Source organism: Tasmannia lanceolata, unplaced genomic scaffold, assembly GCF_043159265.1.
Source record: "Tasmannia lanceolata isolate RefF3 unplaced genomic scaffold, GAP_Taslan_0.1 ptg000020l, whole genome shotgun sequence".
NCBI lineage: Eukaryota > Viridiplantae > Streptophyta > Magnoliopsida > Canellales > Winteraceae > Tasmannia > Tasmannia lanceolata.
This window is the reverse complement of record NW_027518697.1, coordinates 15,787,579-15,804,641: the sequence shown is the minus strand read 5'-3', so window position 1 is coordinate 15,804,641 and position 17,063 is coordinate 15,787,579. Positions and strand designations below refer to the sequence as shown.

The 17,063-nt window shown below is 39.0% G+C and overlaps 1 long non-coding RNA gene across 13 annotated transcripts in view; it reads left to right on the top strand.

The window, feature by feature from the left end:
* The window catches only part of LOC143854146 (uncharacterized), a 41,951-nt gene extending 25,158 nt beyond the window's left edge, over positions 1–16,793 (top strand). For 7 of the 13 annotated variants that reach the window (XR_013237432.1, XR_013237438.1, XR_013237437.1 and 4 more), the window contains 5 exons: positions 9,061–9,159; positions 10,296–10,570; positions 14,033–14,163; positions 14,737–14,918; positions 15,218–15,610. This is a non-coding gene — a long non-coding RNA (uncharacterized LOC143854146). Of the gene's footprint in view, positions 1–9,060; positions 9,160–10,295; positions 10,571–14,032; positions 14,164–14,736; positions 14,919–15,206; positions 15,611–16,561 lie in introns of those variants that run through there. The other 6 variants (XR_013237434.1, XR_013237435.1, XR_013237433.1 and 3 more) reach the window with 4 other exon arrangements.
* The last annotated feature ends 270 nt before the right edge of the window (positions 16,794–17,063 follow it).

Sequence of the window (17,063 nt, the reverse complement as noted above, 5' to 3'; positions counted from 1 at the left end):
TTGGGTGCGTAGCCGGTACGCACCCGTACCCAAGATGCACCCGATAGGGGTGCGTGGACCTCCAGAGAGTACCCGTGCTTCCCAGGTGATAGTTGAGTGTGAAACTCTGAGCCAATTACATTTGTCTTTTATGCCCATCAATGCAAATAATTTTTTAGTCTAAATAGTTTCCAGTGTCAAATTGAATGTGTTCCTCATATCAATCCTAGATTTGATCAGCGTTTCAAAATGCCGATGCGAGTCAAAAAGTGGCCAAAGCAAATCCTAGTTAGCTCGGCATAGCTCAGAACGATGCGATTTAGTACCTGGTTGACACGACTGAGTACTCAGTTGATGTGGTCATAACTCGGAAGAGTCAAAGGAGTTTTGATTGGCTTTATAGGGCAAAATGTGGACTTGGACAAGAACGCGGTCAAGCTAAAATGGAGTCGACTTGGGGGAGTCCATGATGATACAGATGAGTTTTGAAACTATGGATTTAATTACATAAGGCAGTTCAATGTTCATTGTTTGCTTAAAGACTATGAAGATAAATGGAATTGATGACTGCAATTTCAAAATGCAGATGTGGGTCAAAAGGTGGCTGGAGAAAATCCTAGTTAACTCGGCATGACGCGGTCGAGTACTTGATTGACGTGGCTGAGTACTCATTTGATGTAGTAATATCTCGGAAGAGTAAAGGAGTTTTTATTGACTTTGCAAGGAATACTCGTATCACAGCCAGGGCAAAACGCGAAATGCAGCGAAGGAAAAAGGGAGTCGACTCGAGGGAGTCCACGATGGCGTAGGGGGAGCTTTGAAACTATGTTGATGACCACAGTCCCATCAACTGGCAAAAAGGCCCAAAACCTTTTCGGTTTTTCAATTGTTGGCTTTCAAATTCATCTCTAAACTTCGTTATTGAAAAAGCTTGCAGTATAAAGGTTAAGGGGAACACCATCTTCAAGGTGCTTAGGAAACTCATAGTAAGTCAAATTCATTATTAAAAAGTAGAATCTTAATCATTTTCCGAGTTGATTCAGTTCTTGTTGAACTGAAATAGGAGCTCAATCATGTGCAGACCAGGCTTGCTCGACCACCAATGAATCCTTGCCTTATGCAATAAGACCATGATCTTAGGAATAAAAAGTTATGTTTGTAGCAACTATTGAGGAAAGTTCTACACGGAAAAAAGCTAAAGCGAGCTGGTAGAACTTTTGTGACTCCAATTCAAGTTTCTTTCATGCTTCCTAAATTTCTAGAAGGCATACCAATTGGTGCTTGATGGAATCAAGAGTATAAATGGAGAAAGAGACAAGGAAGAAGAAGAAGATGATGATGATGATAGAGAAGAGAGAAATAATATGCTGAACGAATAACGAGAGGAGAGCTCCCTTTGCTATATTTTTTTTTTGAAAGATGACAACTTTCGTTAATATTCAAATAGCAATTGGGACCAGAAGTCCCATCCTGCAATTACAAAGTATTAAGGTGAATTAGCACGGGCATTCCCGAAGCCAATTCAAAAGCAACCATAAGTAATTACAAAACTCAACTATTCCTTTCCTCTATTATAATGCCCATATTCATGTACCTATACGTGATTCTAATGTACACATAATCCTTTCCTCTATACGTTCATTTCTTTCCTCAAACCTTTCACCTGTACCTTTTTGGACTGTACAAAATTCTAGTTTTCCTAGGTTCTTCTTGAGATTATATGAAGTTAGAGTTCATGAATACCACCAGTGCTACATGATTCTGAACGAGTAGACGAGCCATCTGAAGTTCTAAGGCTCAAGATTTATCATAGAATTTCAAGGGAATCAGCTGACCTAGCGCATTCAGACTAGGTAACCTTAGCGAAAGAACGTGTCTCTCAAACTCTGGCTATTGGAAATAAAAAAACTCTTGGATAACGATCGGCAATCACATTGATTTTGAACACGAAATAGTGGTGTTGGGGGATTACTCCCTACCATCCTACAACTCAGATCCTGTAGTTTCAACCAGAGCGACCAATCTAAAACAATACTGCACTACCTCCTCAAACACTTTACCAAGGGGAAGTCCTAGGGGTGGCAACGGGGCGGGTCGGGGCCGGATGTTGGGGTCCCCTTCCCCTTCCCCTCTGCGGGGAATTTTCCCCCTCCCCTTCCCCTTCCCCTCTGCGGGGATGGTGGGGAATCCCCCTCCCCTCCCCGCGGGGAATATCTAATCCCCTTCCCCTTCCCCTTCCCCTTCCCCTCCCCGCATCTTTCGGGGACAAAATCCCCGCCCCGCCCCCTCTTTGGAACCCAATCAAACCAGCAAACAGAGCTTCTTTCTTCTACGTCCATTACAGGTAATATTGTGATGAATGCTATGATTCTATTCATGTGATCAACAAACAGATGGACAAAATCAGAAATGCATGGATGAGACAACAAACATAAATAACAACAGGACCTCATCTTTCAGCAATTTTCTGCATAAATTATGGAATGATAAATAGGAAATGAGCACCAAGATTACCTTCATTAACAGACAGCCAATGTGCAAAAAGTAACTATTTCAGTATTCACAATGAACTTTAAAAGTCCATAAGTGGGCGCTCACACACGCAAAATAATGTTCATTAGTTCATTCTGTATAGCATGTTAACCCCCAGATGAGCATGAGAAATGAGAATGGAGAAGAGAACAAAATCAACAAATGACTTATTTCTTTAACTGCAATTCAGTCTAGTGCTGACATGAAACAAATTTCTAGTAGCTAAATTTTTCTTGTTGAAAATTAAAACCTGCAATCCAACCCTAAAATTTTGTTGGCACTACGATTTTTTGATAATTGCATACACTCAGCGTCTCAGGCTCTCAGCTTGTCTTTATTATTTCAACATCTGTGAAAAGGTTATTATAGTTCCCAAAATGCTCTCAGAAGCTAATTAAAAGGAAAAGACAAGCTAAGTTTATGTTTGGGGGAATCTTGTAGCCGATCCACAGAGTTTCTAGTAGTTTTCCTTAAAAAAAACACTTAAAAATTTACAAAAAAATGGCATTGATTAGCGGGGCGGGTCGGGGTGGGGCGGGGCGGGGCGGGGACAACTCCATCCCCTTCCCCTTCCCCTCCCCGCACCGGGGAATTTTTATAATCCCCTTCCCCTTCCCCTTCCCCTTTCAAATCGGGGAATCCCCTCCCCAAACGGGGCGGGGCGGGGCGGATCCCCGCTTTTTCGAGTGAAATTGCCAGCCCTAGGAAGTCCACACCCATCTCTCAACCTAACTTATTTAAACATCTACTCCAAACTTGTTTAAAATTTCTTTAACTCTTGCCTTTTGTTCTTCCTTATCTCTTTCCTTCATTGCAAGGGAATTTTTTTTGGTTACCCCAAATCTTCATCATATGTAATCCCGAAAACATCCCTTACTGACAATAAGTCATTGAACTCTTCTGAGAATGATTCCCTACTCCTAGAATCGGCAGAGCTATTATCAACCTGTTTTGCCTTACCTTTAGAGTCCTTTGAGACTTGGGGCTCCCCAACTCGCAAATCTTCAATCCGCCCTGAGTTGCCCGGTGCATCAGCTACCCCCAGAGTCAAGCTGGATCGATTGTTTTCCAGGTTTCTGATAACAGTTTTTGTTTCCTCCTCCCAAAGACGCCGCCGAGTACGTCTTTGCTTTTCTAGAACTTTACTGAAGATGGGGAGATTAGGGAGAGGTACATGCAGTTCCTTATTACTAGTCGATTCCGAATTAGGATCCAGATTATTGATGGAGGATGGGTTTTACTTTAACTGAGCCAAACGCTTTTTTAGCGGGTTAAGAGAAGTCTCACAGGGGGTCGGAGATTCCTTCCTAGCAAGTTTTTCGCTGTAGCGAAGGTCTTTCAGCAATTTGATATCTCCATCCTCAAACGAGAAGCCCTGAATGGGCGGAGAGCTTCCATCGTGGGCCGATTCTTTTCCTGACATAGCTGGCGAACTGATTGCGTCGAAATTTTGGAGAAGTTTCTGAGATTCGACAATTAGTTTCCTCCTCCTGTGATTTTCTTTCCTAACAATACCTTTCAATTTTCTCGTAAAGACTGAAAGACCCCCTCGAGTAGCTAGCACCTGTAATTCTGAGTTAGTATTTCTCCGATTTGCATTAACTTTTCCTGTACACAGGCTACTTTAAAATTCTTATTATTATCATTATGGAATCTAGTTTTAATCTTTAGTGCCTTTTTGTCATTTACCGAGGTCAGAATACAGCTATCAACAACATCTTTTTGAGAGGCCTTTCCTTTCTCGCCACGAGACCCTGTATTTAATGTACTCTGTGTTGAACCACTTTTAGCCTGGCCCCACTTTCTAGTCAAATCAGCTTTCCTACTCTCCGACATTCCAGATGAGATAATGGCGGTAAGCTTGGGGGATTCAAAATTCAAACCGGGTTCCACCAACAGCTTCCTGTCAAGGTCGCAGGTATCGGGATTAGACCTTGTCACCCTTTCCGGTGAGTCAGCCATCGCTGGTATCTGGGAATCGAAAACCTGCTCAGGGTCCTCACATAAGTCCGAATTATCTTTACTAGTTGATTCTCCCATAACCGATACCGCCATACTATTAATGCCATCCTCAGAGATCATCTTAACTCTAATAGAATAAATGCTGGACTCCACTCTTAAATTAATGGATGAGGGTATAGATTTCCACACGGGGTTAATACCAATGCTGAGCAAAAGACATGCAGTGATCGTGATTTCCAAAGAGCTGGGTTTGGATCACCTGACCCAGATGCTGCCCAAGGTATTCCACAGTTAACGTTGACCAGGCGTGAAGAGGGATATCATAGAATCTTATCCTAATGGTTCTAGCTCCCGTGTTATAAGTCGGGAACCATGGTTGAAGAGAAGAGAGAAATCCTCCCAAAAGGTCACCTCCATGCCTGAGGATTGCAGTCGCGTGGGATTCTGACTCAAAATGGAAAATGATGTCAACTGAATTAATAGCGAAGGGCTTCTGCAGCTCCGGCAAACCCCAACAACTTTTAGCCCACTCCCAAACATCTTCCAACAACCATGATGCAGATTTTAGACTCCCAATGAGACAACTCTTTAAATACTTCTTTCGTTCCTCCACCAAAGTGATTGGGACCTCTAGGGGTAAGGGGTCGGCATGAGTGTCAGCCTGAGAGGGACCGAATTTAGGTCTCCAAACCAGCCTGAGAGGCGTTACGCATTCCGAAATTTTTATATTCGCATTTCGGACACATCCAGTCACTGCCATTGGAAGGCAATTGGCGGTTAAATTCAAAGGCTCTTTGGCCAGGATTCTTCTGGCCCCAAATTCCAGTCGTCTTGTTCTAGTCTCCCTGTCCTCGATACTACCCAGTGACCCTGAATGGGATCTGGGAGGAACCCAGTGAGATCTATTAAGCTCGCCACCTTGCCCAAACAAACTGAGAGTTCTCCGACAGCAAATATTAAGGATCCCCATGGATTCAAATACTTCCAGAGCAGGATATCCTGCTTCCAGGAAGTTTTGGAAATGAACCACTGTAAGGTCCAGGTTGAAACCACAAGGGCAAATTAAAGGATCCACCGGAAACCCAGATACCACTCCCGCCGTAGGAGGAGACCCACAGCATCTGAAAACGTCTCGGATAGTCATCTCTTATTCAAAATCCTTCTCGCTTTGCTATATATATATTAACCTCAAATATATGTATATATAGATATATATTGTTACAATGACTAAAGTACTCTTAGTGAAGAGGAAATAATAAAAAGAATAACACATACATAACTCACATATAATAATAAATGTACATGCAACATTTGACTGCACTTCCCCTCAAACTAGGCTATATGAATTCAATATGCCCAGCTTAATACTTGTTTGCTGATGAAGAGAAGGCCCTACAACCTTAGTTAAGATATTAGCCAATTGATGTGACGAGGGAACATAAGGAAGCACAAAGTACCCATCACAAATCTTTTCCTTGACAAAGTAGACACACTTCAATGTGCTTCGTTTTTTCATGAAAAATGGAGTTAGATGCAATGTGGATAGTAGCTTTATTGTCACTATTTTGTAGGATTGAACCAATAGTAGTAAAACCCAACTCAGACATTAGGTAACATAGCCATAGAAGCTCACATGTGCCATGGGATGCAACTATGCATTCTTCCATTAAAGCGAGAGACAATTGACTATTTCTTGCTCTTCTTAGTAACTAAATTTCCTCTTTAGAAGACGCAATATCCTGATGTGGAACGACAATTAGTGTGGAGCGACAATTAGTAGCTGATCTGACCCAACCCACATGTATGTAAGCAAAGATATCAGGGTGACCATGGCAATGATACACAAGTCCCCAGCTCGGGCCGAACGTGATGAAGCAAACAAGACTTCCCCTCAAGATGGGATATAATAAAAATAATTACATACATACATAACTCACACATAATACCAAATGTACATGCATCACATGACAACACTACCCCTCAAGATGGGATATATAATTCCAACATGACTAGCTGGGTTCTCGTATCCTAAAGAAAAAAGGCCCTAAACCTTGTAACATATTGGCCAAATGATTTGACGAGTATACATAATGAAGCCTCAGAGGAACCATAAAATATCTTTTCCCCTAACAAGTGGACACGCACTTCAATGTGCTTCATTCTTGCATGAAGAATCGAGTTAGAAGCAATGTGAATCACAACTTTGTTGTCACAATGAAATGTTATTAGAGCACTAGTAGAGAAACCCAACTTGGAGATTAGGGAACATGGCCATAGAAATTCACATGTGGCATGGGATGCAAATCTGTACCGTGATTTGCACCGTGCCTTAACATTACAGCGAGAGACAACCGACTGTAACTTGTTCTTCCATATGGAAGAACAAGTTACAGTCGGTTGTCTCTCGTTGCAATGTTAAGGCAAGGTACAGACTTGCATCCCATGGCACATGTGAACTTGACTACATTTCATCTTAGGAAGGCACAATATTCTGGTGGAGCGACGGTCAATAGCTAATCTGGCCATATCCACATCTATGTAAGCAAAGCTATCAATATGAACTTGGGGACAATACATAAGTCCACAACCGACGCTGGACTTCATGAAGGAAGAATGCGATGCACAACAACGATATGAGGAGAATGGGGTCCTTTTGGGGAATTTAACACTTTGAGTTCGAGTAATAGTGCAATTTTGGTCTATATATGGATTCTAGTCACAGTTACTTTTCACATTTTTTTAATATATTTTTTTGCTCTAGTTTCCAACGCTCGTTTTGTTCTTCAATTCAGAATTTCTTAGAAATGTGAGACTGCATACATTCCTGAAATTTATCGAAGGTTATATTCATTAGAGACTCTCGTAAAACTTACAAGTTTAGGTGTTGAAGTTGAAAGTTCAGAATTCTGGGCGAGTGTTTAATCAATTGATTTCTAGAATACTTTTTTGGGGATCTCGAGTATCTCGACCAGCGGGAGGAAACTCCTCCTAACTCCTCGGAAGATTACACAGCACTCCATTGATTAAACTCCATCAAATTCGATCTTTATTTGCAATTAAGGTTACTTTCAGGTTAAGTCATATAAAATTGCTATAACTAAAGCATTTGAAAGCATCCAAGGTAAGAAAGTACTCCATTATGATGGAAAGTAATGTTTATAGTAGGTTTATATCTATTTAGTTATGGAGAAAGATATTTCATTATGCCTGCAACTTTGTCTATTCTCACTTGATAGATTGCTGCTTTCCAGAAACATGTAAGACTATATAATGTTAATGGTAAAATATTTCATGCTTTTGTTCAATGACCACTTATGTTTTTCTTCTGAAAACATGCAATTATTTTCCATTCCTTATGACTTTGATTATATCTGCATACAAAGTCCAAAAATGAACCGAAATTTCAACGACATTTTGGCAAAATTTCAGAATTTCGGTCAAATTTCGACGAAATCTTGTAAAGAAACGACTTCATGTGAATTTTGTTTCGGTTTGTGCCGAAACCGAAATATTTCGGCGGAAACGAAACGTTTCGGCCGAAATTTAATACCATGCACATCTTTCGTTTCGGCCGAAATTTAATACCATGCACATCCCAACATTCCACTATTCTTCGGTAGATCAAGGGCATACTTCCACTTTGAAAGAATATGTTACAAAGAATAAAGTTTAGTGAAGGGAACATAATAAAAATAATTACATACATAACTCACACATAATATCAAATGTACATGCATCACATGACAACACTCCCCCTCCATATGGGATATATATTTCCAACATGCCTAGCTTGGTAATCGTGTCCTAAAGAAGAAAGGCCCTAAACCTTCGTAACATATTGGCGAAATGATTTGACGAGGGTACATAATGAAGCCTCAGAGGAACCATAAAATATCTTTTCCCCTGACAAAGTGGACATGCACTTCAATGTGCTTCATTCTTACATGAAGAATCGAGTCAGATGTAATGTGAATCTCTGCTTTGTTGTCACAATGAAATGTGATTAGAGCACTAGTAGAGAAACCTAACTTGGAGATTAGGGAACATGGCCATAGGAGTTCACATGTGCCATGGGACGCAAATCTGTACCGTGCCTTAACATTACAGTGAGAGACAACCGACGATACCTTGTTCTTCCATATGACTAAATTTCATCTTAGGAAGGCACAATATGCTGGTGGAGCGACGGTGAGTAGCTGATCTGGCCATATCCACATCTATGTAAGCAATGCTATCAATATGAACTTGGGGACAATACATAAGCCCACGACCGAGGCTGGACTTGATGAAGTGAAGGATGCGATACACAATAACGATATGAGGGGAATGGGGTCCTTTTGGGTAATTTAACACTTTCAGTCTGAGTGATAGTGCAATTTTGGTCTATATATGGATTCTAGTCACAGTTATTTTTCACATTTTTTAATATTTTTTTTTCTCTAGTTTCCAATGCTTGTTTTGTTTTTTCTATGTTGTCTTTTCCTCTTCAATTCGTGTGCTGTGATGTGTCCTCTTTTTCTTTATTTGCTGCTACTTTGGATATACCAAGAAGTTGTGCTCTATATCGATCTGGGATTTTATTTGCAGGAAAATATCCAAATTATAAAAATTCATGTGATTTAACACTTTGATGAAGTGAAGGATGCGATACACAACAACGATATGAGGAGAATGGGGTCCTTTTAGGTAATTTAACACTTTCAGTCAGAGTGATAGTGCAATTTTGGTCTATATATGGATTCTAGTCACAATTATTTTTCACATTTTTAAATATTTTTTTTGCTCTAGTTTCCAATGTTTGTTTTGTTTTTTGTTTTTTTGTCATTTCCTCTTCAATTCGTGCGCTGTGATGTGTCCTCTTTTTCTTTATTTGCTGCTGCTTTGGATATACCAAGAAGTTGTGCTCTATATCGGTCTGGGATTTTATTTGCCGGAAAGTATCCGGAGTCTAAAAATTCACGTGATTTTAATTTCAGCTAGTAAAATTTTTTCAGCTTCATTTTGGACTTCCATTCCAAGAAATGAAATTTCCAACATCTAATAATATGTTCTTTCACTGATATTTCAATATTATTCACTCTTAAACTCTCTAATTTCATAGTTGTTCCCTATGAAGTCTTTACCTACATTTGAAGTTCTTCAATTCAGAATTTCTCAGAAATTTGATACTGCATACATTCCTGAAATTTATTGAAGGGTATATTCATTAGAGACTCCTAAAACTTACAAGTTTAGATGTTGAAGTTGAAAGTTAAGAATTTTCAGCGAGTGTTTAATCAATTGATTTCTAGAATACTTTTGTAGGGATCCTGAGTATCTCGCCCAGCGTGAGAAATCTCCTCCGAACTCCTGGGAAGATTACAAAGCACTCAATTGATTAAACTCCATCAAATTCGGTCTTTATTTGTAATTAAGGTTGTTTTTTGGTTAAGTCATATAAAATTGTTATGACCAAAGCATTTGAAAGCATCCAAGGTAAGAAAGTACCACATTATAATGGAAAGTAATGTTTGTAGTAGGTTTATATCTATGTAGTTATGGAGAAAGATATTCCATTATGTCTGCAACTTTGTCTAGTCTCACTTGATAGATTGCTGCTTTGCCAGAAACATGTAAGACTATATGATATTAATGGTAAAATATTTCATGCTTTTGTTCAATGAAACACTTATTTTTTTCCTTTAGAAAACCTACAATTATTTTCCTTTTCCTTACGACTTTGATTATATCTGCATACCAAGTCCATCCTATTGCCAGCAGGGATGGACTATTGAAAACTGTATCCCACCATGTTATGTCAATAACTTTTCTTATACCTCCAGGGCATGGAATATCAACACTACTGATGGTATAATCTTGTGATGGTCTCTTGGGGTTTTCAAGTTGCTTCAGCCACCTAAGTTACTGAATGGATGAAGGAAGTATTGAACATGTCAACTTCGCCTAAGCATATTGATTCAGAAACAAGTGCGCTTAGGGGATTGATTTTTCTTGTATCTGGCTTCATTTCTCTCATTGTTTTCCTCTGTGCTTCTGTCCTATCCAAGTTCCTTCCGCCATTTACGAATACATTTTTATCTGCAATTCAAAATGACAGGTATTGTTTGGAATGCATTTGTATGTCATGTTTGAAATCCTTTTATTATTTTAATCATTTTTAATTGCATTTACCTTTCGTGGTTTACCAGATGACCATATTAGCTTGTATTTATTGCCTTACATGTGATACAGTTGTTTCTGATTGCATGAATTTGTGAATTTCAACTGACAAAACAGGGGAACTTGCTCCAATAAAATGCACATTTTTTCTTTCGAAGTTGTCAATTTTAGCTTCTCCTGAATGTAAAGGAGCTTGAAATTTTGGGTCAGATCACCCTGCTTTTTTGGGTCTTTCTCACATTTTTTCTTTCGAAGTTGTCAATTTTGGGTCAGATCACCCCGATATCTTTTCAGTTTGCTTTTGTTAGCAAACGTCTAATTCTTGATTGTTCCCTTATAGCTAATGAGACTATTGACTTTTATGCTAAGTGCGGAAGAAGTGGTGTTGTATGTAAGTTGGATATGGAAAAAGCTTATGACCGGGTGGAGTGGCATTTTCTGGATTATGTTATGGGTAAAATGGCCTTTGGTGGGAAGTGGAGGGGTTGGATGGCAAAGTGTATATCTTCCCCATGGTTCTCTATCCTTATCAATGGTGCTTCTTTTGGATATTTTAAATCGTCTCGGGGGCTAAGGCAAGGGGACCTCCTGTCTCCTTTTCTCTTTGTTTTGGTAGTGGAAACTCTCAACGGTTTGATCATGAAAGGGAGTGCTAATAAGCTTATCCAAGGATTTTATGTTGGACAAAACGAAGTGGAGGTTACTCATCTTCAATTTGCGGATGATACCTTGCTTTTTTGTTCGCCGGAGGTTGAGTCGGTTCTTTATCTTAAAGCTATCGTTCGGTGGTATGAGTTGATTTCGGGCCAGCGTGTTAATTTTCATAAGTCAAAGTTGTATGGTGTTAATATGGACTATGAGTTGTCTCTTGGTTTGGCGGGTATTATGGGCTACTAGTTGGATAGCCTCCCCTCTTCTTATTTGGGTTTACCATTGGGTTCTGGGAGACCAAGTATTGCTAGTTGGGTGTCCATCGTTGAGAGGGTGGAGAGGAGATTAGATTCCTGGAAGAGGAACCTTGTCTCTCGGGGTGGTAGACTTACGTTAATTAAAGCGGCGTTGGCAAGTATTCCGGTTTATCAGTTGTCGGTTTTTTGTTGCCCGGTGAGTATTGCGAAGAGAATCGAACAGATTCAGCGGAGATTTCTTTGGGGGGGTCCTGAGAAGAAGCAGGGTATTTCATTAGTGGGATGGAAAAAGGTTTGCTTGCCGGTTAAGGCGGGTGGATTGGGTATTAGAAGAGTCAGAATTGTGAATCAGTCTTTGTTAGGTAAGTGGTTGTGGAGGCTTGGAGAAGAAGAGAGTGCTCTTTGAGTGAGAGTAATTATTAGTAAGTATGGATCAGATGTGTCTCGATGGGAGTCTAAAGATAGTTTTTCGTGTAAAGGTTGTACGTTATGGAGGGATATCTTGGGCTTTTCCTTGGAGTTTCTCAAGGGTATCAGATACACAGGGTGCATAGTGGTGATCGTGTTAGATTTTGGTTGGATTTGTGGTGTGGCAAGGTTCGATTGAAGGACTCTTTTCCGGATCTATTTTTTGTGGCGCCAGTTAAGGATGTTTTGGTCAAGGATTGTTATGTGCGAATGGAGGGGAGAGTTATATGGGTTCCTTCTTTTGGGCGCAATTTCTTTGATAGAGAACTCATATCGGTTGCCAGGCTTTTTGATGTTCTTGAGAGGTGTTATATTAAGAGGGATGGGGTGGATGCAAGGGTATGGATTTGGACCACTTCAGGTGAATTTTCATCCAAATCTTTCTATAGCCATTTGTTACCCTTTCATGTTGTTCCTGATATTGCTAGAGTGTGGTCTATCCCAGCCCCTCCCTCGGTTGTTGTTTTTGGGTGGGCGGCTATTTTGGGGAGAATTCAAACGATTGACTTTTTGAGGGCTAGAAATATGATCTTCATTAATTTTTGCACCCTTTGTCATGAAGATGGGGAGTCCATAAGCCATTTGCTTCTTCATTGCAACTTTGCTAGAAAGGTCTGGGGATTGGTGTTGGAAAGGTTTGGTGTGCGATGGGTGTTTCCGAAAGACATCTCCCAGGCTCTTGAGAGTTGGCAATACGCTCCGTGGGGATTGAAAGGGAAAACTCTATGGAGTCTTTCTTTTCTTGCCATTATATGTTCGTTATGGAGAGAAAGGAATGCTAGAACTTTTAGAGAGGTATTTCTAAAAGTGCGGCCTTTGTTGCTTCTAAAGCTACGGCATTAACAATATCTTAAGCCAAGTCATTACCTCTTTTTAATTTTGTATGCGCCTATGATTTATGGTATGGGTGGTTAATGGTGTGTTCAAGTGTTGAAAGATCTAATAATATTGTTCAAGATTGGGTTCCGCCGGAGCATGGCTCGAGAAAGGTTAACTTCGATGGATCAAGCTTAGGTAATCCTAGTCCGGCGGGTATCGGAGGGGTTTTAAGGGATGATAGAGGTGAGGTTATTTGGTCATTTGCCGGTCCTATTGGGATTGCCGATTCAAATGAGGCGGAAGTGCGGGCGGCTCATCAAGGAATCAAGCTTCTTGTTGAGGATCATCTTAGTAATATAGTGGTGGAAGGTGACTCCATTAATGTTATCTGGTGGTTATCGGGTTCTTATAAGTTTCCATGGAGATTCACGAACTTTTTTAATTAGATTTTTGATATTATAGGTGAGAACCATGTGGCTTTCAAGCATGTTAGAAGGTCGGCTAATGAAGTGGCGGACTCTCTAGCTAGGAGAGAGGTTGGTTTGGAGTCGGTGGAGAAATATGATTTTCTTCCTCGTTGATGTTGTTTTTCTTTGATTTGTATATGTAATTCTCCTTTGTATTCTTTGTCCATCTCGGTCTTTTTTAATGAATTCTACCATTCAAAACAAATGTGGGACTAAAACTCAAGTAGGAATTCATCTTCAACTTGATTCAATCTGATAAGAATAAGTTTTTGTATAACTAGAAACATCTTTGTAAACATAAAGAAATTTCGGTTTTCATCAATTGTTTAGTTCAATGATAGTTTTAAGTACAAAGCCCTTATCTCTTTAGAGGTTTAAATCAATTAGGAACATGTTTTGGATTCAACTAGAATATTTTGGAGTTGGTTCGCTTGTGTTTGAATGCAAATCAGGACTTCCTGTTAGTTCAAAGCGGTCCATGCCATCCCTCGACAGGGGTCCGCTTCATGCACCGCCGAACTTCTGATCAATCAGATACTTTCTACGAATGACACATTCTTGTTTTGATCTGCTATTTGATTCAAGTGAATTTAGTTTTACTCGGATTGATTACCATTCCGAAGATTAGACTAGTTTCACATGTTATTGACACAATTTGATTCTATTTTTGCTGTTTACCACAGTTGCTGTTACTGAATTTTACTGTTCTATTTGTGGTTATTGGTTCCTCGCTGACAGGTATTACTGTTTGCTGGTGCCATTGACTCTTCCTGTTCTTGTGGTTGCTGTTTACTTCCATTGGCTCAGCATGAAACTCTTCAAACATGCATGAATTTACCTCTTCGGGTCAAAGAATTGCAATCTAATTTGTAAGTTAATCTTGTTTGTTTTTCTCTTCGGTTTTTTCAAATCTTCTCAGGCAGCATATTTGTGTAGTTGCCCGTGCCTTTATAGGCCACTGTAAACCTTTTGAGATCTTTTGGGTATTGCTTAGTACAGATGCACTACAATTCTACACTTGAGACTGATTTTGCACCTAGAAACCATTTTTTTCTGAAATATAAGCTTACCTGATCGGTCCCTATGATTTGGCCAGTTTCCTTCATGAGATTTTGCTTGAAAGTTTGCAGGCATGATTAGCTACAAAATCAATTTTTTTTCCTTTTGGTGAAATTTTATACCTGTAATGTTTCTTATACCTGTAAAGTGTAAACATTATAGGTATAAAATTTCACCAAAAAAAAGGAAAGAAATAAGGGCTATGCTTTTTTAATCCTGGGAAAATTCTCAATAAAAAAATTGCCTTTAAGGGTTTGTATCTAGGTTAAAACACTTTATGGAAAAGAAAAATACATGGAAACTGATATTTCACTGGAAAAAAGTTATAGGGTTCAGCAGTTTTTAAAATTTTCCTACAAACTGAGGAAATTCTGTTATTGTAGGAAAAAAATAAAAGCCATAGGGACAGCCTAACATAAGAGAAAGATGTAAACGCCGCATACTTGTCAAACACAGCTGTCTAACTGGTGATCTGTTAATGGACAAAAAAAAGAGAGAAAATATTTGGTGAGAAAAAAATTTATACATCCATTTTGAGCCGTGGACTAAAATCTACCGTTGTCAGGTAATTCTCTGTCTCTAATTTTTTTATGCTTTTCTTGTCAATATAAATTGTTGTTTTTTTTTTCTCTTAATCATCCATTTAAGGGTCACATTATAGACTTAGAATTGTTTAGGTTCTGTTTTTTTTTTTCCCCGGTGTAAAATGGGCGTAAAACAAAATTTACACCCATTTTATGTCAAAAGAAACAGAGCCTTGAAGACAACTTTCTCATTTGCGCATGAAATTAGTAAGTTTTATTGTGAGGAAGTGTCTTCTTCCTCGTTTCTCATCTTCTTAAACAATTCTCAGCCCTCTTTCAGGTCCCATGGAGGTATTCCTGTTTCATGCCATGCAATGATGGAGGAGTATTAAGGAAAACTGTTCGAGGATGCCTGGGAGGGAGGGTGGCGTCCCCAGGACTATAACTGGTAACTCGCACACTTTGCATGTGGGCCAGACAATTCCTGTGTCGGCCACGTGCAGGAAATTTGGGGAGTGGCAGTCCTGGGAATGCTGTTATATTGGTGGGTGGTGAACTTTATGTTAGCAAAACTTTGTGTTTCTTTTTTCAGTATCTACATTTCCTAGTACAGTATTATTGATGTTTTTTTGAAAAGTTTCAGACATAATTATCTGGTTTTTCCTATTATAAAGCTTGTTGTAAGTTTTAATTATAGCATATTGATGATTATAGTTGGCATCGGTTTCACTTATATTGGTATATCTACTAATGCGTTTCTCAGTTTCATTTTCTCCCCACCAGGCTATGAATCCTAATTCCATTGTGCAATGAGTCATGCGTGTCTTATTTTTTGGAGTTCTAAGAACTATTACAACTTTCCAATGTGAAAAATCCTTGCACTCAATGACTTTGATTCGTCTAGATCTGAATTTCAAGTCGCATCATTGTAGCTTTCAACCACAATGGGATATCTCTAAAAACATAATCTGTAATACAATGTCTTCAAGTATGGCATGACTCTAATAAGTGCATTTCAATGCATCTTTCCAGGGTTACTAGTATACTCTTATTTTTTTCAACTTCCCATTTGATGTCTAGTCTTGTAAATGACATAATATAGATTAGACTTGCTATCATACTAAGAGTATTTGAGCTGAGCGATCGGTCGTTCTATGTTCTCATTACTCATTAGTTTGACATTTGAATTATATGAAGGGAAAGTTAGTTTACAGTCAAATGGAACAAACCTTCTTAGAATTTTCAATTTTTTGCTCGATTGTATCAATACAAGTCTATTATCTTTTCTAATGATCTTGATTTCTAGAGTTATTTCAAATTTACCAAGATTATTTATTTCAAATTTTGACAAATGGAAACATTGTGTCTAGGATTCAATCAATGTTGGTTCAAAAAATGAGCATGTCATGCACATATAGATAAATTATCACTCTCGAGTTTCTATTGAATTTACTGTACCCAAATGTCTCCACCGATGAATTAGGAGGTTGTGGATAGATGCTATAGCGATTGGTAATCTAATAGTGAAAAGTCTTGCAACTGGAGCACATGTGTCGAGGAAGCAGAATCACTCTTATTTACTTGAATCTTCTGGCCACTAGTCTTGCTTTGTACTTATCGAACTACCAATCAATCTTCATCTTTATTTAGAAGATTTACTTGCATCCTATGGTTTTACATCCAGGTGGCAAATCAACTAATATCCAGCTATAGCAGGACACTATGCAGTGCATCTCATTTTCTATGTTTTCTTTCCATTGCGGTGCATCATGGCTTGACAAGGCTTGTATATAGGATTCTTCTCAATTGTGTACATTTTAAAATTTGGACCAAATTTACTTTTTCTTTTTGCAAACTTTTTTCTTGGTTCAACATCTTAAATCCCTTGAGGATCTTTATTTTTACTATTTGAAGATGATGATTCGTCAATCTCCTTTTCTCTTCCAATTTTAAAAAAGATTTTTTTTTTTGAAGAAATTCATATGCACAACTCTCATAAGCGATGTAGATGAGGATGTGTTAGATTTCTGTATAAGGCTTTGGCTTCATCAAGATTCTAGGTCGTACTAGATTACGCGAGTGGAAGGTATTAGGCACCACTCTTACCCATTGATTTAATGGTTCCTCGTGAATTGTCCTAGGCTTGTTTGGCAACCATGAAAAATTATTCCAAGAAATATTCATGG